The following is a 25,709-nucleotide window of genomic DNA, read 5'->3' on the forward strand; positions in this document are numbered from 1 at the left end:
GATCCTGAGATTATTTGAAGATCGAAATCCTGCAAGTCTCGACTATCGACTCAACCAATAAGACCCAATGGTGGTGACTAGGTTGAGAGGATCTTAAGTTGAATTCCTGATTTCTTGCGAACCTCGACCAGGGTGTGACTAATTAATGGAGAATAGGGGTGTGATTTGGTCGACAGCGATAATCTACTGCGCGAGATACTGGAAAAACTTTCCTATTTTGAAATTCAAACCTTGTACCCCCTAATAGGTAGAAATACTAGCTTCGAATATGTTCTTAGGGTTCCTATTTGGCCTTTCTTAGGTTAGTGATATACTTCTTTTCCCGATCGTGCTCCAGAAGATTGGTGCACCCTTGTTACCCTATGCCCTCAAATGGTTCTTTCACCTTTTAGCCTAATATGGATAGCTGACCGAACAGAGTTTACACAAAGAACATCCTAATTCTGATTTATAAACTGAGCATTGCTTTGTAGGAGTAGAGATAATTTAGATTTACATGATTTCATTAGGATGTTAGAAAACCCATTAAAATCTCTCACTCTTTTTTTCCTTTCTTTTACACAAGACTATAATAAATTAGATTGAAAATGGTTCATAACTATACTTTTAGTGCCTGATCGACACCTAACTATCTCACTTTCTACAGAAGGTGGGATTAGTTATATTCTATAATATTATCTTTGGTAGTGAAGGACCCAAACCTTGACAAACTTACCACACTGTATGGAAATGTACTAATTTGCTATTGTCGATTATGTAAATCATTTTTATCGAACTTTTAGCAGGCTTAAAAAGATTTTCCCCCACTTCATAAAATCCTACATCCATCATTGCATGCTTTCCACTCCATATCATTGTCCACTCCCCCCTAAGATTCAACATTGTATTTTCCAAAATAAAAATCTCACTAAGGACCAAAATGCCTTTCACGATTATACTGGTAGGCGAAAGAGACAAGTTCTTAACTGTATTGGAAATTAAATTACCACACGCACATGTTATTGTTGTCTACTGAATGGGTTCTGATGGCCTTACAAGGTTTAATACTCCATTTTGACGCTAACAAACAAGTAGGACTTAACATGCTGCTATTAAGTGTTGTGTTTTCTCAAGAATCCATATTGAAAGTACTTATGTAGCATGGATCAAAGTTTGAAGATCATAAGAGCATGATGATTAAAAAAAAACAACATGAGAGCTCAAAGTCCAAATTATTGAAGAAATATCAAGAGAGTTTAAAGAGATGAAAGATCAGATAATTCTGAGAGATCAGAGAATAGCAACAAAGAAAGTTCAGAGCAAAGAAGAATTTTTGAGCACTTAGGACAAGTCTTTGAAAGTACTTTAAGTTTATTCAAGTATGAAGTTTTCATTTTGAAGCTCATTAGGCAAATAGACTTAAAGAACTTAAGATAATAACTTGGAACATGTTTTTTAAGTTAAAACAAATTTATATTCCAAATAACAATGAGTGACAAATCAAAAAGTGACTAAAACAGAAAATTATTCTGTTGACAGACGACTGTCTATTAATAGTCAGACGACTGGCTAAATTAAAGGCATAAAATTGAAACACAGAAGCATGACAGATGACTATCAAGGCTCTGACAGACTACTGTCAGTGAAAAATGAGAAGACTGTCTAGGTTTCACCAGACAACTGTCCACCTTCTATGTTACTGCAAAGCTTAAATTTACACATGTACAGACGACTGTCACCATATAGACAGATGACTGTCACCTTATATTCTGATGACAGACGACTGCCACTCAAGGGATAGACGACTATCAAGACTTCACAGTCACCTACCTCACGGCATTTTTCTATTTTCCAATGGATATAATTTTTGAAATTCAAATATTTGGAAACTCAAATAAGTTTAATATATGGAAACAAGTCTGAGTATACTTTGGGGAACAAGCAAGAAGCTTTTATACATCTATAAATACTCGTAAGACACATTGATTCAATCACCAAGATCATTAAGAACTCACATTCTGCGGTCATACTCTCTCATTTTGAATTTCTGAAAGTTCTTCATATTGCTCTCATCCTTGCATGAAATTAAGAGAAGTTTTTTTTAAATCTCACTGTGTTGATCATTGAGTTGTTGATTCTTTCATTGAAAGATACCCACAGTGATAAGTTTCTAAGATCTTCATTCTGAAATTCATATTCTGAATTTACTGAAGTGCATAAGTGTTTTAAACTTGTACTAATCAGCTTTTTGAGGAGCAAATTCTTGTACGTATTGTTTCTCTATCTTTGTAATAGGGCTTGTTGATGATTTGAGTATTGAATCGTTGGACCAAACAAGGGGAGATTTTTTGGAGAAGGCGAGCTTTAGCCTTACCCGAGGAGTGTTTGTTCCGGTTGATAAAGGAACGGTAATAGTGAATCCTTTGGCAGTTTGGCCAAGGGTGAGGACGTAGGCTGTGTTGAAGTTGAACCTCGTAAAAATCCTTGTGTTCTTATTTCTCTACTCTACTCTTTATTTTTTAAGGATATAATCTACGTGGTTGCCTTAAATTTCAATTCTAAATGTTTGGTTGTTAAATAGACCGAAAGGTAATTCGTTTTGAATAAATCAGCATTAATTATGGAAACCGAAAGGGACTACGTTGGTTGATTATCCTTGACCTATTAATTTGAAAGTTTATTTAAAAACTGAACATTGGGAAGAAGAATAATTGTGATACATGGCTTATACTGAGAGCAGCAAATTTTCACATATATTGTTACATAAATTGAAAGTTTGATCTTGTTGTGTTGATTATGATTGTTTCTAAGATTTACAACTTAAAAAGACTAATTCTAAAGGAACAATTTAAAAAAAAAAAAAAAACAAGTCACCTCCTCTCTTGGGAAGCTATTCCTAATTTCAATTGGTATCAGAGCCTAGTTATAGTAATTCCTAATAAGAAACTATAAAAAGATCAAATGGCAAATATAGGAGTAGCACCCTTCAGTGAAGGTCAATCCTCAACTCGTCCACCAATTTTTTGTGGACATAATTATACGTTTTGGAAAAAGAGAATGCAAATCTATCTCCAACATATGGATTAGAAAGCATGGGAAGTAGTTATGGATGGAGACCTTATTCCCACAAAAATAGCTGAGGGAAAACAGATTCCAAAAGAAAAAAGGGATATGATCAATTCATACTATAAAATGCTTCAAATCAATTCAAGCACTATAAATGCTTTATACTGTGCCTTAGATGCTAACGAATTTAATAGGGTCATGCCATGCAAGACAGCTAAAGAAATATGGAACAAATTAGAAGTGACATATGAAGGAACTATTGATATTAGAGACAATAGGATAGACATGTTAACAAGTGAATATGAAGCATTCAAGATGAATTCTGATGAAACAATATCAAGTATGTACACCATATTTTCCCACATAATAAATTCCTTAAGTGCCTTAGGGAAAACTTACACTACCTACGAAATGATCAAAAAAATCCTAAGAGGCCTTCCCTTTATATGGGAACCAAAGGCTACAGCTATCACTGAAGGTAGAAACCTTAAGACTACCTCTTTAGATGAACTCATAGGTTCACTTCTTACCTATGAAATGTCTTTAAAAGAAAGAAATCCTAAACCAAAGCATAAAGGATCTATTGCACTTAAAGCATCTAGCCACAGCTCTAGTGAAGAGGAAAGTGAGACAAGTGACTTAGATCAAGATGAATTAGCATTCATTACTAAGAGACTAGGCAAGTTCTATAGAAGAAATAAGAAATTTCCTAGGAAGTTCAATAAATAAAAAAACCTAAAAAAGGAGAGACAAGTAGGAAGGAAAATAAAAGTAAGAATGAACCTCCAATATGTTATCATTGCAAGAAACCAGGGCATATCAAACCAGACTGTTCGTTGTTCAAGAAAGACAAGAAGAAAAAGAAGGAAGCTATGAAAGCTACGTGGGATGATTCAAGCTCTAGCGAGATAGAAAATGAATCAAGCGGACCAGAGATGGCAAACATATGTTTCATGGCGAATGAAGAAGAGGTAAACTCCTACTATTCCTGTACAGAATCTTACAATGAGTCGTTTGATGAATCATGTGACAGCATGCCTTCCTATAAGGAATTGCAAGCTGAGTTGTTTTCTTTGCATAAGAGATTCATAAAAATTTCTAAGAGAAATATAACTTTGAAAGATCAAAATAAAGAACTAGTGAAGCAACTTGAATCATTCAAAACTATTAAAGAAGAAAAAAATTCTTGTATTAAGAAGTTGGAAGAAGAAATAAATATAGCAACTCAAGAGTTAGGCAAAACTCATAAAGATAATTTGAATAAAAAGGATCTAGAAGTAAATGAACTCAAAAAGGCAGTAGAGGATAAAGAAAAAATTATCTATAACTTTACCAAAGGAAAAGAAAACTTTGAAAAGATGATTGGACAGCAAAGGCTTCATGGGAACAAAGAAGGTATAGGTTATAATGGTAAAGCAAATAAAAGGAACAAAAAGCTATACATGGGATACTTTGTTAAGGAAGCTAAGTATTATGCAAGCACTTCATCAAATAACAAACATGAACACACCACTTGCTATATGTGCCAGACTAAAGGGTATGTAATGTTTAATTGCCCATTAAAAAGAAGTATGTTAAAGTTCAAGGAGAATGGAAAACCAATAATGAAACTAACAACAAAACAAAGAAAATCAAAAGAATTTGGGTTCCAGAAACAAACACATAGTATCCCTCATTGTAGGTTTGCTTTAGGACAACAATGTCAACGGATAAATGGTACTTTGACAGTGGGTGCTCAAGGCACATGACCGGTGACAATACCAAGTTCACTACATTAAAACAAAAGGATGGGAGATACGTCACCTTCGGCGACAATGCCAAAGGTAAAATTATTGGCATCGGAAAAATTGGTAAAGAACCTTCACTCTCTATAGAAAATGTGTTATTAGTAGAAGGATTAAAACATAACCTTTTAAGTATTAGTCAATTAAGTGACAAAGGGTTCGAAATAATCTTTATGAAAGAAAAATGTGTTATCCAAAATCCTAATAACAAAGAAGCTCTGTTTATAGCTCATAGAATAAATAATGTCTATTGCATAAATCTTGAGAAATTAGTAAATCAAGACATAACTTGTTTGACAGCAATGAATGAAATAAGTTGGTTATAGCATAGGAAACTAGGACATGCAAGCATGGACCTACTATCCAAATTATCTAAGAAAAATCTTGTAAAAGGGCTACCAAATACTAAATTCAAAAAAGACAAGATGCATGATGCATGCCAAAAGGGAAAACAAGTGAAAACAAGCTTCAAATAGAAAAATTACATATCCACCAAAAGACCTCTAGAACTCTTGCACCTAGACTTATTTGGTCTAACTAGAACCTTAAGCCTAGGAGGTAAACAATATGCTTTTGTAATAGTGGATGATTATTCAAGATTCACTTGGGTATTATTCCTAGCAAACAAAGATGAAGCCTATGACATGCTTATTACATTGTGTAAGAAATTACAAAATGAAAAGGGCTATAATATAACTAGCTTTATGAGTGATCAAGGTAGGGAATTTAAAAACCAAAATTTTGAAAAATTCTGTAATGAATATGGAATAAACCATAATTTTTCCGCACCTAGGACTCCACAACAAAATGGAGTTGTTGAAAGAAAAAATAGAATCCTACAAGAAATGGTAAGAACAATGTTGAATGAAAATAATCTACCTAAATACTTTTGGCCAGAAGTTGTAAATACAGCATGTTACATTGTCAATAGGGTATCGATAAGATCAAAAATGGACAAAACACCATATGAACTTTGGAAAGGTAGAAAACCTAATATTTCCTCCTTTCATGTATTCGGATGCAAATGTTTTATCCTTAACACTAAAGATGATTTAGGAAAGTTTGATGCAAAATCTGATAAAGGTATCTTCCTAGGGTACTCTATAAATAGTAAAGCTTATAGGGTTTATAATAAAAGAACCTTTACTATTATGGAATCAATACACACATAACATTGATGAATCAAACAATCATAATAATAAAAATGAGAATGATGAAAAAGAAGATACTCCACAAAAAGAAGAAGATTTTGAAATAAAAGAAGAAAACAATAATGATGCTCCAAATGAAAACCTTATAGAAAATATGAAGCTCCCTAAAGAATGGAGATATGATAAAAATCACCCAAAAGAACAAATTCTTGGTGAAACATCAAAAGGAATAACCACTAGAACCTCATTAAAAAACATTTGTAATCATTATGCTTTCTTGTCTCAAGATGAACCCAAGGATATAGAAGAAGCCTTAAATGATGACTCTTGGATCATAGCTATATAGGAGGAACTAAATCAATTTGAAAGAAGTCAAGTATGGAAACTTATACATAAACCCAAAGACAAGTCAATCATAAGAACTAAATGGGTGTTTAGAAAAAAAAGGATGAAACTGGAGTAGTTGTAAGAAATAAAGCTAGGCTTGTAGCACAAGGTTACAATCAAGAAGAATGCATTGATTATGAAGAAACCTATGCCCTTGTAGCAAGAATGGAAACAATAAGGATGCTTCTTGCCTATGTAGCCTATAAAGACTTCAAATTATACCAAATGAATGTAAAAAGTGCAGAAGAAGAAGAAGAAGAAGAAGAAGAAGAAGAAGAAGAAGAAGAAGATGGTGAAGAAGATAAAGAAGCCACTGAAGATGAAGAAGAAGCAGGCTCACGGCAATCCAAAGGAAAAGGAATTGCTGAAGACAGTGACTCTAACTCTGACATATAGATTTTTGTTGGTGTTTTTGCTATTCTATATGTTACACATTCTGAATGTATTTTGTTTTTGTTGTAAAAAGGGGGAGTCTGTGTAAGTAAAGACTATAAGTCTTTATATGTATTTGTTTCTAGTTCTGAAACTCTGAACTTTTGCACTGCTTTGTTATCAATTTGAAGTATTATAAGTTCTAATGTTAATGATAACTCTGAAAACTTTTGAGTATGCTGATTGACAGGGGGAGTATTATGAGTTATCACTTGCGAATAATCCTCAATCAATTGATGTTAATACAGTAACACTGGTATCACATATACTCAAATTGATATTTGCCCTTGATCATTATATACTCAAATTATATTTTTTTTATTGATGTCAAAGGGGGAGAAGTGTTTAGAAAAAATTGAGCTTGAACTTGAGCACGATTGAATTTGAAATGAGCATGAATAATGTATAATAATGTATGAGCATTGATTCTATTAAGATAAAGCTTATTGAAAGGGGAAGTCTTTTGAAGGCTCACTCAAGGAGTCTTTGTAAGGCTCACTCAAAATTTTTACTTCTTGTTTGTCATCATCAAAAAGGGGGAGATTATTGGCCTTACAAGGTTTAATACTCCATTTTGATGCGAACAAACAAGTAGGACTTAACAAGCTTCTGTTAAGTGTTGTGTTTTCTCAGGAATCCATATTGAAAGTACTCATATAGCATGGATCAAAGTTTGAAGATCATAAGAGCATGATGATTGAAAAAAAACAACATGAGAGCTCAAAGTCTAAATTATTGAAGAAATATCAAGAGAGTTTAAAGAGATGAAAGATCAGATTATTCTGAGAGATCAGAGAATAGCAATAAAGAAAGTTCAAAACAAAGAAAAATTATTGAGCACTTAGGACAAGTCTTTATAAGTACTTTAAGTTTATTCAAGTATGAAGTTTTCATTTTGAAGCTCATTAGGCAAATAGACTTAGAGACCTTAAGATAATAACTTGGAACATGTTTTTTAAGTTAAAAAAAATTATATTCCAAGTAACAATGAGTAAGAAATCAAAAAGTGACTAGAAAATAAAATCATTCAATTGATAGATGACTTTCTATTAATAAACAGACGACTGGCTAAATTAAAGGCTTAAAATTGAAACACAGAAGAATGACAGACAACTGTCAAGGCTCTGATAGATGACTATTAGTGAAAAATGAGAAGACTGTGTAGGTTTCACCAGACGACTGTCTACCTTCTATGTTACTGAAAAGCTTAAATTTACACATGGACAGACAACTGTCACCATATGGACAGATGACTGTTACCTTATATTCTAATGATAGATGATTGCCACTTAAGGGATGGACGACTGTCACCTTTCTGCCTATGATTTTTACCGTTATATTAAATGGACAAACAACTGTTAGGACTTCACAGTCGTCTGCCTCACGGCATTTTTCTATTTTCCAACGGATATAATTTTTGAAATTCAAATATTTGGAAACTCAAATAAGTTTAATATATGGAAACAAGTCTGTGTATCCTTTGGGGAATAAGCAAGAAGCTTTTATACATCTATAAATACCCCTAAGACACATTGCTTTAATCACCAAGATCATTAAGAACTCACATTTTGCTGTCATACTCTCTCTCATTCTGAATTTCTGAAAGTGCTTCATATTGCTCTCATCCTTGCACGAAATTAAGAGAAGTTTTTTGTTGAATCCCACTGTGTTGATCATTGAGTTGCTGATTCTTTCATTGAAAGATACCCACAGTGATAAGTTTCTAAGATCTTCATTCTGAAATTCATTTTCTGAATTTACTAAAGTGCATAAGTGTTTTAAACTTGTACTAATGAGCTCTTTGAGGAGCAAGTTCTTGTACATATTGTTTCTCTATCTTTGTAACAGGGCTTGTTGATGATTTGAGTATTAAATCGTTGGACCAAACAAGGGGAGATTTTTTGGAGAAGGCGAGCTCTAGCCTTCCCCAAGGAGTGCTTGTAATTGTTTCTGTTCCGGCTGATAAAGGAGCGGTAATAGTGAATCCTTTGGCGGTTTGGCCAAATGGGAGGACGTAGCCTGTGTTGAAGCCGAACCTTATAAAAATACTTGTGTTCTTTTTTCTCTACTCTACTCTTTATTTTTCAAGGATATAATCTGCGTGGTTGCCTTAAATTTCAATTCTGAATGTTTGGTTGTTAAATAGATCGAAAGGTAATTCGTTTTGGATAAATCAGCATTGATTGCGGAAACCGAAAGGGACTACATTGGTTGATTATCCTTAACCTATTAATCTGAAAGTTTATGTAAAAACTGAACATTGGGAAGAAGAATAATTGTGATACAGGGCTTATACTGAGAGCAGCAAATTTTCATATATATTATTACATAAGTTGAGAGTTTGATCTTACTGTGTTGATTGTGATTGTTTCTAAGATTTACAACTTAAAAGGACTAATTTTAAAGGAACAATTTTAAAAAAAAAAAAAAACCAATTCACCCCTCCCTCCCTTTTGGGAAGTTATTCTTAATTTCAGGTTCCACATATTTTGATGAGCAGGATGATGAGCTTAATCTCAAAGCGTCAACGAATGGGGCCCCAACTGGGAGTTCTGCCAAAATATTAAATATAAATAGTTAATTAAATAATTAAAAATAACATAATATAAGAGAAAAACAAATAGATAAAAAGGCAGGTACTTTGAATCTATCATCAACACTAGACAGGTGATCATCATTGCTTATTTTGGACCCTAAACCTGTAAAAATCTCCCTTTTTTAACTTTCTTTTACTCAAGGTTATAATTAATTAGATTGGAAATGGTTGATAACTGCACTTTTAGTGCCTAATCGACACCCGACTTTCTCACTTTTTACAGAACGTGAGATTAGTTAGGTTCTATAATATTATCTTTGGTAGTTAAGGACCCAAACCTTAACAAGCCTACCACATTGTATGGAATTGTACTAATTGTTATTGTGGATTATGTAAATCGTTTCTGTCAAACTTTTAGTAGGCTTAAAAAGATTCTCCTCACTTCATAAAATCCTACATCCATCATTGCGTGTTTTCCACTCCATATCATCCGTCCACTCCCCCTTAAGATTCAACCTTGTATTTTCCAAAATAAAAATCTCACTAAGGACAAAAATTCCTTTCACGATTATACTGGTGGGCCAAAGAAACAAGTTTTTAACTGTATTGGAAATTAAATTACCACACGTATATGTTATTGTTGTCTACTAGCTGGGTTCCACATATTTTGATGAGAGGAATGATGAGCTTAACCTCAAAGCACTAGCGAATGGGGCCTCAGCTAGGAGTTCTGCGAAAATATTAAATATAAATAGTTAATTAAATAGTTAAAATTAACATAATATAAGAGAAAAACAAATAGGTAAAAGGGCAGGCACTCTAAATCTATCATCAACGCTAGACTAGTGATCGTCATTGCTTATTTTGGACCCTAAACCCATTAAAATCTCTCTTTTTTTACTTTCTTTTACACAAGGTTATAATAAATTAGATTGGAAATGGTTGATAACTGCACTTTTAGTGCCTGATCAACACCTGACTTTGTCACTTTTTACAGAACATGGTATTAGTTAGGTTCTATAATATTATCTTTGGTAGTTAAGGACCCATACCTTGACAAGCCTACCACATTGTATTGAAATTTACTAATTGCTATTGTCGATTATGTAAATCATTTTTATCGAACTTTTATCAAGCTTAAAAAGATTCTCCCCACTTCATAAAATCCTACATCCATCATTGCGCGTTTTCCATTACATATCATCGTCCACTCCCCCCTAAGATTCAACCTTGTATTTTCCAAAATAAAAATTTCACGAAGGACCAAAATGCCTTTCACGATTATACTAGTGGGCGAAAGAGACAAGGTCTTAACTGTATTGGAAATTAAATTACCGCACGCATTTGTTATTGTTGTCTACTAAGTGGGTTCCACATATTTTGATGAGTAGGATGATGAGCTTAATCTCAAAGCATCAGCGAATGGGGCCCTGGCTAGGAGTTCTGCCAAAATATTAAATGTAAATAGTTAATTAAATAATTAAAAATAACATAATATAAAAGAAAAACAAATAGATAAAAGGGTGGGTACTCTAAATCTATCGTCAACGCTAGACAAGTGATCATCATTGCTTCTTTTGGACCCTAAACCCATTAAAATCTCTCTTTTTTTTACTTTCTTTTGCACATGGTTATAATAAATTAGATTGGAAATGATTGATAACTGCACTTTTAGTGCCTGATCGACACCCGACTTTCTCGCTTTCAACAGAACGAGGGATTAGTTAGATTCTATAATATTAGCTTTGGTAGTTAAGGACCCAAAACTTGACAAGCCTACCACATTGTATGAAAATGTACTAATTGCTATTGTCGATTATGTAAATCATTTTTATCAAACTTTTAGCAGGCTTAAAAAGATTCTCCCCCACTTCATAAAATCCTACATCAATCTTTGCGTGTTTTCCACTCCATATCATCGTCCGCTCCTCCCCTAAGATTCAACCTTGTATTTTCCAAAATAAAAATCTCACTAAGGACCAAAATGCCTTTCACGATTATACTGGTGGGCGAAAGAGATAAGTTCTTAACTGTATTGGAAATTAAATTACCTGACACGTATGTTATTGTTGTCTACTAGTGGATTCCACATATTTTGATGAGTGGGATGATGAGTTAAATTAATCTCGAAGCGTCAAATGGGGCCGGGCTGGGAGTTTTGCCAAAATATTAAATATAAATAATTAAAAATAAATAATACAAGAGAAAAACAAATAGATAAAAAAAAAAAAGGGGCAGTAGTCTGAATCTATCATGACAGTTGATCATCATGGCTTCCAATATGAACCAACATTTCAACCCCACACCATATTGCTCTTTTACTTATTAGCATGTTTGAAATCTCTTAGGATACCTGTAGAAAGCAGGCTTCGCACTGAGCCTGTCTGCACCCCATCATCTGGCATGTCAGCCACGCACGTACTGCCGGATTTGTATTTGAAAGGCAGACCACATGACACATCATTGCAACTTTTGAGGCATTGTGCTCGTGACTCGCTGCTCCAATATCACTGCTACCCAGATTCTCACCACGCTTTCTTTTCATTTCATTCTTTGCCCAAACTTGATCGGCAGCATCATGATGAGTTTGCGCGTGGCCTGGCCTCATAAATTTATCTATTCATTCAACTATTTAGATGTTGGATGGGAGCGATGCGTCGCGTCCAGGCCGAGTCCACCTAACGTAACGTGTGGGCAAGCATCCTCCCCGCGTGCACCCAACCCCTCTTCTTTTGGCTCCAGTTTAAATTTGTATGTATTTGAAAAAAATTTAGTACCATTTTAATCAAAATGGACAAAGATGAGTGAAGGGCCGAGGCTGTGCCCACTTGAGGTGTTGGCAAACAACCTACGGTAATGCTATTAAATTTAAATGTACAAATAAGAGAGTTCAGAAGGTCACATACGCGAACCTTCCTTACGGGTCCGATGCGATGTGGAGAGATGAACCCTCTCCCTTCCTACCCCCATTCCCGGGGATACCATATAGCATGTATGAGTCGGGGCGCATTGTAATTGTATTATCATATAAGGGTGTTTTGAGTCTTCATATAAGACTATATGTATGTACGTGTCGTAACTGAGAGTTGAAAGCTCAAAACAGTTTTCATTTGTTAAATTCATTATTCTTCTTCTCTCTTTTAATTTACTCTATTTTTCGTATTTACACAACCTTAGGGTGAGATTTTATAATAAGGACTTCAAATTCAAACTTGTGGAGTTCCAAATCGAAAAAATTACTGAATTTCGTCTATATCCTACATCCAAATCAAAGGTTGTAAATCTAGATTCTCAAACACGGTCTTAAGATAATCTTTGAGAGTACTAATTTTGAACCATAAATTTGAATGTGAGGATTTAAAAGAAATTTATTATAATTTTATACTCTATTTGATTTAAAATCATGTAAATTTAAATCTAATGCTTCAATTTCATGCTCCCAAACTCGGGTAAATGTATTTTCTTTTCTTCAAAAATTGGAGCAGTTAAAAAACGTATCAAATTGTTGTTGAACTTTGGAAAGTACAGCTTCTAGGACTTTGGTGATATAGATGCTGTGGGCGGCGGGCTGGGTTGGAATGAGAATAGGGCCAGAGGCCAATCTGCTATTCCTCATTAATTTGAGCTGAGCCCATTTCATGCCGGGTCTAGGCCTTGGGCCTGCAAAAGGATGAGAGGCCCAGAATATTACACGTCTGGTCTCATGTGTCCATGCAGCAACGCGGTTGATCCTTTTGCATCAATGAGCTTTTAATTAGATTGAAAGAAAAAAAAAAAAGAATAAAAGTAATTTTTCATTATATTTTTATTTATAATGAATACTATTAAAAATAATATTTTGATTAAAACTCAAGAAAAGGTTAAAATTTAATTGTTAAAATCAAATTTTAGTTCATTAGTTTGTTACATATTTATTTTCTTTTGAAATTTCATGATAATTAAATATAAAAAGTTGATTTGTTCATATTTTCCTTTCCTTTCTATTATTTTCCAAATTCCAAAGAACTCCTAACTAAACCAAAAAATTTAAAATAATAGATTGATAATTGTAACATAGAAGCCACGTCATTATAAACAATGGAAAAAAAAAAAACTACTAACCCATAACAAGGAATAGATTGGAAATGATTTTTTTTTTTCATATTTTATTATGATAATGCCTACTCCTATCATGTTTGATTTTATATTTTATGTAATAGTATTTGCTTTATGATAACAACATTCTTTTAAGAGGAAGCAAGAGAAGTCTATTAGTTCTAAAATTAAGTTTTAACATTTTTTTTACACTAGTCAAAATATTTTGAAACATTATCATATATACAATGGTTGTCCCAAGGATAGTTTCTAGCTTCCCAATACTAATATCATGGTAGATTCAACAACGGAGCACAAGATTTTCTCCCTTATGGATGGTTTCAATGGATATAGTCAAATTATAAAATTTAAAAAAAAAAAAAAAAAAAAAGGCTCTAGAGGATATATATATGTATGTAGAGAAGACTAGCTACAATATTTAAAAATAAATTTTGTTAACTTTTTGAGTCTGATCCCTGTTTTGATGCTGACAAAACATCTGTATCTTATGTGTGTTCTTAGTTTGTGAACAAATTCATATTTCAGCACACACATAAGGTTTAAAGGAAATGGCAAGACGGATCTTAATGCACATATACCTGGCGACTCCATGAAGAAAAGAGCAAAAGATCAAGAAGAAGACGTTTGAATTTTATTATATTGCATTTAATTTTTTAATTTAGTCTATAATAATTGCATGATATGGATAAAAGTTCAATGATGATAGTAGACTAACCATAGGGAACCACAAGACCTTAGGAATCACCAATTGATTGACCAACACCAAATTTTTAGGGTAAGCTCAAAGACCATAGACAAACCATAGGTCCCAAAATAGCGCATGAAAAAGTCCCCCATATCTTAGAAGTAATAACCATGTGAATAGGGACAACTTCAAAAGGGATTTAGGACTTGAATGCAATAATTTTATATGGTCGGTCGACCAAACCAAAACATACTAAGACCTTCAATCGACCGAACCTCCCCAGGGTCAATGGTTATACCCTTTGGCCTACCGTCCTTAAAATGAGCACCAATGCCCTCATCGACCGAACTGGCACATGGAGAAATTCCAACGCCCTGGTAGACCGAACTCCCAGTTGTAAAATGACCCGGTCGACCGAACCTCGGAGGTTAAAAAATCGTCTCAAGTCTGGTATGTGAATTATAGTGTGATAGTTATGGTGCAACCCCAAAAGAGGGGTGAATTGGGTATTTAAAATTCGTTGCCTAGGTCTACTTATTTTAACAACAATTTAGTTTAGCCTAGGGTTTGTTTATGCAATCATCAAACACACATACACATGCAGTAAATGTAAATTGCGAAAATGTAAAGAACACGCACGATATGTTATCGGGGTTCGGCCAACCATGCCTACGTCCCCACCTTGGCCACACCAGTACAAGGATTACCACTATAATGCTCACTTAAACAGGTGGAGCGACACCTAATACAACCAAGTCAATTCAAGGGGCTGACCTCAACCGACACCCCTTAACAGGGTGGCGCACCTAACTTTCCTAACCGGGTCTAAGCCAATTCGGGACTATTCAACATGGCTAGTCTCCCTCTTCAGGTACGTGCCTGAAAATACAATATATGTGTATAAAATTTGTACACCGAAATATGCTTCTAGAAAAGCATATGTGTGCACCAATATAGCTCAGTCAATAATGCAAGCACAAATGATATGTAAATATGCTCAATGCTCTAATGTGTGCTAAACACTCAATCACGTAAATATTTTCAGTCCAGATCTAGAGTGTATATCTAAACAAGATTTGAAACACAATATTTGAGTATCACAATATCGGATCAGGATTTCAAATATGCTAAGCAAGATAAGTCAAACAAACTCAATAGTATATTTCAATGTACAAATCACAATGAAGTTTTTTGAAAGACTAGCTTTTTGATGAAAGATTTTTGCACACAAAAACTAGGTTTAGTTAACTTGCAACAATTATGCAAGAACCCAAATCCTCAAAGTCTTCCCACACAAGATTTATCAAGTGAAATTCGTAAAAGAACTTTAATGCTAAACTCTCAAAGAAAATTTATCAGACAATAATCCAAATGAGAGTTCTAGCTAAGTAAGTTAAGCACAATAGCCTTGAAATACTCACAAAGCTTAGAGAAATCACGAATGAGAAATATGTGAGTGTTTGCAAGAAATATTTGGCTAATATAGGGTTTTTAAGGTTTTGAGAGGTGAGAGAATTTTTGCCCTAATCAAGTTTGCTTACCCTTGCTAATTAAGACAAATAAACTGGTATATATAGGCTAGGAGGATTTTTGACTGTTGGGGACACAATGGGTATAATTAGAATTGTCTAAAAGACCATTAAGAAAATTAACCCAGTTTACCCCATTTAAAATTAAAAAAAAATTATTTTAACCCGTGAGGTTCGGGTGCTCGACTCATAGTTCGGTCGCCCAACCCTCATTTTGAATGAAAACCTTCGGTCGTCCGAGTAGTTGAAAAGCATCCTATCAAGCTTTCGGGTGCCCGAGGAAGGTGTGTTCAAAATAGGTTCGGGTGCCCGAAGACCAAGTCAACATGTTGACTGGTTCGGTCGCCTGGGCCATTTTATACGGCATGAGTTCGGTCGTTCAAACCCTCTCAACCTTTTCAATTTAAATCCATATTTTAGCCAGTTGTAATTCCCCTGATATGAAGATGATAATGGGGACTTTGTGTCCTTAGTGTAGGTACCTAAGGTCCAACTAAGGTCATTTTGAGCATACCTACCTACCATGCATGATGCAAATTATTACAAGTCATACACGCGCACAGTTCACAATAAATTACATCCCTGAATGAAGAAATAATCAAATGAATATTAAAATACAACACATAAATCTTCATTCTTCAGCACTTACGCCATCAAAATATGTCTTTCAGTCCTAGATCGCGCACAAGGTGATCCTGCATGCAATTCTCAGTACAACTATTAGTACCAAGAGTGTTTGTCATAATCAAAACTGGGTGTGGCCAATAAGGTCAACACAGTGTTATCCCAAGAGGGGGGGGAATTGGGTATTTAAAAAAATAGGTCCTTTAGTTTCTAATTTTGAAAACTATCAATTTCAAATTTGCAAGCTACTCACAACCACCTTAATGTTTCGCAATTAGATAATTTTATGTGTCTTTATCAAGCATACAATGTTACCCAATTATTCACACACGTACTAAAAGTTCAACACATACACAATGAGATTACGCAAAAACTAAAGAGATGTAAGGGTAAGAAAGATGCAAACTTGATTTTTACAAGGTTCGCCCTACCCCAACCTACGTCTTTGCCTTGAGCAACCCACTCAAGGATTCCACTAAAAAATCCGCCCCTTTAACTGGGATAGAGCTTCCCTTACAACCTGCTTCTTACAAAAGGCATAGCTTCCTCCTCAATTCGGGTTCAGAACCCGAACCATGTATACAAAATAAAGATTACAATTTCTGCAATAACTCAAAATACTTCTAACCAAGCTAGTGAGCACGAGATGAATCCTAGCACATAATCATATGATAAATGCTTGAAGCTCAATATGTATGTAATAATATGATCTTTATAAAAAAAAAAAAATGATGTGCTTCACAAATCCACTCTGTTAATCAATATCTCCCAAAAATAATTTTTATAATAAATGCTTTGGGGATCTTAGAGTTTGATTTTGAATCACTTTATGCATGAATACCAAATAAGATCTTTTAAAAATAAATGTTGAATATTATGCAAATCCAAGCTCTTGCTATCAAATCACTCACAAGATTGAATCTTTGAATAAAAAATATGACTTTGAATATTTCAAAGATTTAAACAATATTTTTCAAATAATTTTTGCACCAATGAAGTAGATATCTTTGGATACAAATATAACTTTGAATATCCCAAGGTTTCAAAAATTTAGAATACTTTTCCCAAAAGATTTTTCAAATAAATAGTTATGGGAAAATTAGTTGCTTGCTCTCAGAAAGATTTTTTAATAAAAGAATAATGAAAAGATGACCGATTAATAAAAAATTGAAAGTTCAATGAAATATTTTTCCAAACCTCAAGATCAAACCAAATTTAGCAAAAGTTGTACATGTATTTGTTTGGATCTTGAATATGTGAATGCCCAAACAAATGTGACTTCTTTGAAGTGTGGGCAATGATTCTTAGCAATATGTTCAAAGCTTCTCAAAGGTATTCCAAATATTTATGCAATAAGCTCAAGACTCTCAAGAGATAAGCAAAACGTGGTGCTCTAGAGTTTAGAGATTATTTAGAGTTTAGAGATTATTTTTGTAAGTGTTCTCGACCCTAGATTAAATCCTGGCCGTTGGATCAAATAAAAATAAAGGTTTTAGTCCGTGTCCACATTGAAACGTTAATCAGGGCCTCGACCTTCATCGACAAATGGTTAAGTTCGTCGATGAGTGTATAACACATTCATCGACAAGTGTATAACACTTGTTCGTCGACGAGGCCATGAGTTCGTCGACGAGAACACTGTCTAAACTTTTTGGGCTCTCGGTATTTGTTCATCGATAAGACAACAATGTTCATCACCGAGTGGCCTTGATACGTTCGTTGACAAGGCCATTGGGCTCATTGATAAGGCCTCTAAAATTTGCCTTGAAAATTTTCTTTCAACTTAGAACTAATGTAAATGTATTTTTCATGAAATGCATGAGTCCTATGGTCTGTCTAAGGTATATTTGAGCTTCGAGTTATATCATATGAGATATGTAAATACATTCAATTCTAAGAACCCATTCCGAGTGAAGATCTTGATCTTGAAGCTTGCTTCCTCGTCCTTTCATTCCTCTAGTTCCATGGACTGCTCCAAGTGATATGTACTTTAGGTTTCTCGTGGCTTCCATAAAAGTTGACTGTTTGTGCATTCTAAATCATGATCCTGTTCACAGACTCAATTGCACCAGTCAAATACCAAGTGATTTGTTATTATCAAAATAGGATTGGACTCATATAATCAACAATCTCCTTTTTGATAATGACAAATACACGAGCAAAAATGGGTTATACCTAACAAGGCTTCCCCCAAGATAATGCATAATTTAGAATTCAGTAATATAGGTTACACATAATGAAGTTCATACATATTGTAGAATATGCAATATCTTTGCTAGTATATATGTCTATACTATAGTCTTCTCCCCTTTTAGTTAAAAGAGAAAAAAATATTCCTTACTTCTCGCTCTTTTTAATAAAAGAAAAATCATAATTTATTTTTGTTTGCAACTTCTCCCAAAATCATTTTATCATTTTTGCTTTAATTTCTCCCCTTTTTTGACATAAAAAAAAAAGTATATCTAAAAAAATGTTTTGACAAAAATATATCTTATCTTTGCAAAAGAATGCAACCTTTATATTTCAAAATTGTACTATGAAATATATCTTCCTGTGTTATTCAATTTACTTCTCCCCCTTACTAGTGTATATCTATTTTGTTGAATTGAATTTTAATGTGAACATACACAATGTGTCAATTTACATATACATGGATAAGCATATCAATCATTAAAGTTCAAAAGATTATGTGAGCATCAACAAGTGTCATGTATCCATAAAAAAATTTAACATGCAATCACATGCTTTGAGTTTAATACCAAATGTGAGAAAATTTTTCTAAATGTGAAATGTTTAACCAAATATTAGTGTTAATGTAAGTTGCTCCCCTTTAATTATGTAGTCTAATGTAATTCTAGGCAACTTTTCGACTATGCATCAGACCTAATTCACATCTAATTTGGATAAACCTATCCTTCGGAAGAGGTTTCGTGAATATGTCTGCCCATTGTTCATCTGTGCATACAAACTCAAGTGTCACATCTCCATTTTGCATGTGGTCAAGAAGAAAATGATGTCGAATTTCTACATGTTTAATTCATGAATGTGATATAAGATTCTTTGAAATGTTTATTGCACTCGTATTGTCGCATCTTATAGGAACTATGTCATAGCGTAGTCCAAAGTCCATAAGTTGTTGTTTCATGTACAATGTTTGAGCACAACAACTTCCAGCCACTATATATTTTGCCTTGGCTGTGGAAAGAGTAATAGAATTTTACTTCTTTGAAAACCAAGATACTAACGAATGTCCTAAGAAATGATATGTTCCACTCATACTCTTTCTATCAACTTTGCTACCGGCAAAATCTGCGTTCGAATAGCTAATAATTTCAAAAGAGGTATACTTAGGATACCATAATCCAAGTTCAAAGGTTCCAATCAGGTATCTAAGTATTCTTTTCGCAGCCAATAAATGAGACTCTTTAGGTGCAGCCTAAAATCTTGTGCATAGACATATGTTAAACATTATGTCAGACCTATTGGCAGTTAGATAAAGTAGGCTACTAATCATCCCATGATAGAGCTTAACATCTACTGGTATGTCTTGTTTGCCTTTGTCTAATTTTAAAGAAGAGTTCATAGGTGTTCCTAGAGTTTTACCATCTTCTATATTAAACTTTTTGAGCAAGTCTCTAATATACTTCGATTGATTTATAAAGATTCCATGTTTTACTTATTTGATCTGAAGTCCTAGGAAGTAGTTAAGTTCTCCCATCATGCTCATCTCAAATTTGTTTTGCATATACTTTGCAAACTCATTGCACAACTCTTTATTTGTTGCTCCAAATATGACATCATCTGCGTATACTTGTACTAGGAGCAAATTTTCATTTTTAGATTTTATGAAAAGTGTTGTATCAATTTTTCCTCTAGTAAATCCATCTTCCAGTAGAAAACCGTTTAACCTTTCATACCAAGCTCTAGAAGCTTGCTTTAGACCATACAAGGCTTTAGTTAATCTATAAACGTGATTTGGAAGCTTATGGTTTTCAAAACCTGGGGGTTGTTCTACATATACTTCTTTACTTATGTAGCAATTTAGAAATGCACTTTTAACATCCATTTGATACTGCTTGAAATTCTTAAATGCAGCATAAGCTAACAACATTCATATGACTTCCATTCTAACTATAGGTGTGAAGGTTTCCTCAAAATCTATTCCTTCCTCCTGGTTATATCCCTGAGCTACTAGTCTCGCCTTATTTCTAACAACTATTCCATGTTCATCTTTCTTGTTCTTATATATCCATTTTGTTCTAGTGACTGTCTTATCCTCAGGTTTGTGAACTAATGTCCAGACTTTATTTCTCTCAAACTGATTTAATTCTTCTTGCATAGATATAACCCATGATTCATCCTCAATTGCTTCACTCACATTTTTAGGTTCTTCTTGTGATAAGAAGGCAAAATAACTAATCATATTTCTAAATGAGGATCATGTAGTTACTCCATGGGATGGTTCTCCTATAATTTGATCTATAGGATGATTCTTTATGTACTTCCGTTCTCTAGGTGGTTCATTAATTTTTTTTCTACTTGAATATATTCAATGGATGTTTCCTTAACTTCAGTGTTCTTATCAGAATTATCTTCAATAGATAATTTTTCAAATTCCTTATTAATCTCAAGTTCATCCTCATCAATCTTTTGAGAAAATGGATTGGATTTATCAAATACAACGTGAATAGATTCTACAACGGTTAATGTTCATTTATCTTTACTATCTAAGGCATATCCTAGAAAAATACCTTCGTCAGATTTTACATCAAACATTCCTAAATGTTCCTTGTCTCCAAGTACAAAGCATTTGCAACCAAATACATGGAAATATGAGATGTTTGGTCTACGACCATTTCATAAGTCATATGGAGTCTTATTTAGAGAAGGTCTAATCAGGACTCTATTTAAAATATAACAGGCGATATTTACTACCTCAGCCCATAAGTACTTAGGTAGTTTATGTTCCTTAAGTATAGTTCTGACCATTTCTTGCATAAATCTATTCTTTCTTTCAACAACACCATTCTGTTGTGGTGTTCTTAGAGCTAAAAAATTATGAGATATTTCTAATGAATCATAGTATTCTTCCATAGCTTGATTTTTAAATTCTCTACCCCTATCGCTTCTGATTTTAGTGATAGTGTATCCCTTTTCATTTTGAATTTTCTTGCACAGTTTAATAAATTGTTCACATACTTCATCTTTGTGACCTAAAAATAGTACCCATGTAAATATAGAATAATCATCAACGACAACAAATGCGTATGATTTTCTTTCACGAATTTTGTCTTAGGCAATCCCTTAACTAAGTCTCCTTTAATTAGTTTAGATATTAGGTCCATATTTGCGTGTCCTAGTCTCCTATGTCAAATCCAACTAATTTCATTCATAGTAGAGAAACATGTCACACGTTGAGAAGTTAAGTTATAAAAGTTAGTGGAATATACATTTTATGACGCTCAGCAGTTAATAGAATTTTAAAATCAGTTTTATACCCAACAATGCACTTGTCATGTTCAAAATATACTTTATAACCTTTATCATACAGTTGACTTATGTTTAATAAGTTATGCTTTAAACCATCAACTAGTAAAACATCATCTATAAAGAGTGATGAATCATTACCAACTTTACCTACACCTATGATCCTTCCTTTTGCATTATCCCCAAAAGTGACAAATCCTCCATCCTTTGGTGTGATGGATGGGAATTTAGCTTTATCCTCAATCATATGACCTAAACATCCGCTGTCCATATACCATATATCTTTTGAGGAGGATGATCTCAAGCATACCTGCAATAGACATTTAAGTAACTATTTTTGGTACCCATTTTTTCTTGGGTCCACGGGGGTTAGTACTTGACTCTCCTTTAACTCTCCATACCTTTTTCATTTTAACATCCCTATTCTTAAAAGGATCATCGAATTTTATATGACCCATATTTTTACATTTAAAGCATGTAATATATTTATAAGAGTCTTTTGATGGAGCACAAGCTTTTTATTCTTTTACAAAATAACCCATGTAAAAATGTTTTTGTTTCAAATTTTTCTTTCTATTAAAACCAAGTCCTTCTTTATCTAGGGAATTTCTTTGTGCCCCAAGAAGTCTTTCAAAGTTACTCTGACTCTTTGTGAATTTATAAATAATTTTAGAATTGTCTTTCAAATTTATTTCCAATTCCTCAATTTTTAAATCCTTTTCTTTTATCACAGATGCATGCGACTCATTCTATTTTTCAATAAACTTTGAGACTTCTTTAAATTTACATTTCAAATCAGAGATTTTCTTAGTTTTCTTCTCAAGCATTTTAAGCGTATACAAATATTCTTGTTACAATTCATTATAAGAAAGCATGCTATTTTCATTTTCTGAATCACTGGAATAATAAGATGAAGTAGAGCAGAAAGATTGTACCTCATGGTCTTCGTGAGCCATCAGACACAGATTTGCAATCTGGTCATCACTAGATTCAAATTCTAAATTACTAGTACTGTGAGTATCCCAGCCAAGCTTTAGTGCCTTCTTCTTCTTTTTGGACACTTCCTTCAGCTGGGGACAATCTGGCTTGATATGCCCAACTTCTCTATAGTTATAGCATGTAGGAAGATCATCCTTTTGCCTCCTCTTGCTAGACTCTTCTCTTTTTGATTTCGAGTCCCGGAATTTTCTATTAAACTTCTTATTCTTCTTCAGGAACTTTCCAAACTTCCTTGTTAGCAAAGCCATGTCATCTTTTGATTCTGAGTCACTTCCTTCACTAGAGCTGCTAGACAATGCTTTAAGAGGTATAACTCTCTTTGCTTTATTTTGCTTATTTTTCCTCTCATTTATCACTAGCTCATAAGTGATGAGTGATCCGATCAGTTCATCAACCGACATCTCTTTCAGATTCCTTCCTTTAGCTATAGTAGTAGCTTTAGCTTCCCATATTGGCAGTAGTCCCCTAAGGATTTTCATGATTAACTCATAACTAGGGTAAGATTTACCAAGAGCATTTAATGAATTCGTGATGTGTGTAAATCTAGTGTACATGGATTGAATAGACTCATCAGCAGTCATTTTAATGCTTCATATTCTTTTACTTCCTTAGTGCCTTCATATGTTGCTTCTAAATTTTCCCATATTTCTTTAGCAGGTGTACAAGTCATTACCATATTAAACTCATTAACATCTAGTGCACAGTATAGAAGATTTATAGCAGTAGCATTTATTTGAACAGATTTCGAATCATCATCAGTATACTCATCTTCTATCTTAGGTACATTTACTTTATCAACTACTTTCATAGAAACATGGTTTCCCTTAGAAACTATTTTGAACACTTTCCAGTCAACATTTAAAAGATATATACTCATCCTTCGTTTCCAGTAAGTGTAATTTACACCACAAAAAATTGGTGGTCTAGTGGACGAGTGTCCCTCACCGAATGGGGTTACACCGGTGTGTGTCATTTTTAAAAGATCTGATTTTGAATAACTTTATGCAAAAATATCAAATAAGATCTTTTAAAAATAAATATTGAATATTATGCAAATCTAAGTTATTGCTATCAAATCACTCATAAGATTGAATCTTTGAATAAAAAATATGACTTTGAATATTTCAAAGATTTAAAAAATATTTTTCAAATACTTTTTGCACCAATGAAGTAGATCTTTTTGGAAAAAAAATATAACTTTGAATATCCCGAGGACTCAAAACTTTAAAATACTATTCCCAAAAGATTTTTCAAATAAATAACTGTGGGAAAATTAGTTTCTTGCTCTCAGAAAGATTTTTCAATAAACGAATAATGAAAAGATTACTCATTAATAAAAAATTGAAAGCTTAATAAAATATTTTTCCAAACCTCAAGATCAAATGTGACTTCTTTGAAGTGCAGGTAATGATTCTTAGTAATTTGTTCAAAGCTCCCCAAAGGTATTCCAAAGATTTATGCAATAAGCTCAAGGCTCTCAAGAGATAGGCAAAAAGTGGTACTTCAAGGTTTAGAGATTATTTTTATAAGTGTTCTCGACCCTAGATTAAACACTGGCTGTTGGATTAACTAAAAATAAGAGTTTTAGTTTGTGTCTGCATTGAAACGTGAATTAGCGCCCTGACCTTCATCGACAAATGGGTGAGTTTGTCAACGAGTTATAACACCATTCGTCGACGAGGCCATGAGTTCATTGAAGAGAGCACTATCTGAACTTTTTGGACTCTCGGTATTTGTTCATCGATGAGACAACACTGTTCATCATCGAGTGGCCTTCATACATTCATCGACGAGGCCATTGGGTTCTGTGAATTACGGTATTATCCCAAGAGGGGGGGTAAATTGGATATTTTTAAAAGATTATGACCTTTAAAATTAAATTTCGAATAACCTTCAATTACAAACTTTCAAGTTACCTAACAATGAGGTTAATGTTTGACAATTAATCAATCTAATTTGTGTCTTTTCCAAGCATACTCTTTTACCCAATTACTCACGGATGTAACAAGTGTTTAACACATATGTAATGCTCAAGCAACTTAAATACAATGTAGAAATTAAAAGGAGTTAAGGATAAGAGAGATGCAAACACGATTTTACGAGGTTCAGCCAACCCGGCCTACGTCCTCGCCTTGAGAAACCCACTCAAAGATTCCACTAAATCCCTGCTCCTTTAACCGAGACAGAGTTTCCCCTACAATCCGCTACTTACAAGAGGTACCGCTTCCTCCTACTCTGCTACTTACAAGAGATACAATTTTCTCCTTAAATCCAGCTCACAAGCCGAATAGTGATTACAGTATAGAATTACAATTCTGCAAAACTCAATATTACTTCTAACCAAGCTAGTGAGTACAATAGAAAATCCTAACACATATTCATATGATAAAACTTGAAGTTCAATATATATGTAACAATGAAATCATTATATGAATGATATGTTTCAAAAAATTACCCTTTAATCAATATCTCCTAAAAATTTATTTCTTAAAAAAATAAGAACTTTGGAGATCTTAAGGTTTAATTTCAAAAGAATTTATGCAAGAACCAAAAATAAGATTCTTTAAAAATAATATTAAATAATGCTTAGATATATGTTCTTGCTATCCAATAATTTGTAAGATTAAATCTTTGACTAAAATAAGTGACTTTGAATAATGCAAAGATTTAAACAAAACTTTTCACAAGATATTTCTCACGAATATATATATTCAGAACCTTTTAGACTTTTCAATCAAGTAGATTTTGCAATAACACAATATCGAGTCTTTGAATGAAAATAGGAACTTGAAGATCAGCAAATATTCAATGTTTGAAAAATCCTTTCACAAATAAATGTTTATGTCACAACACAAGTATTTTTCTTCTCAATAAGAATAATAGATGTATGAGTATGAGATATGAAAAATCTTGAATATATCTATATATTGAAAACACAAACCAATCCCTTGTTTA

Source organism: Malania oleifera, chromosome 7, assembly GCF_029873635.1.
Source record: "Malania oleifera isolate guangnan ecotype guangnan chromosome 7, ASM2987363v1, whole genome shotgun sequence".
NCBI classification, from domain to species: domain Eukaryota; kingdom Viridiplantae; phylum Streptophyta; class Magnoliopsida; order Santalales; family Ximeniaceae; genus Malania; species Malania oleifera.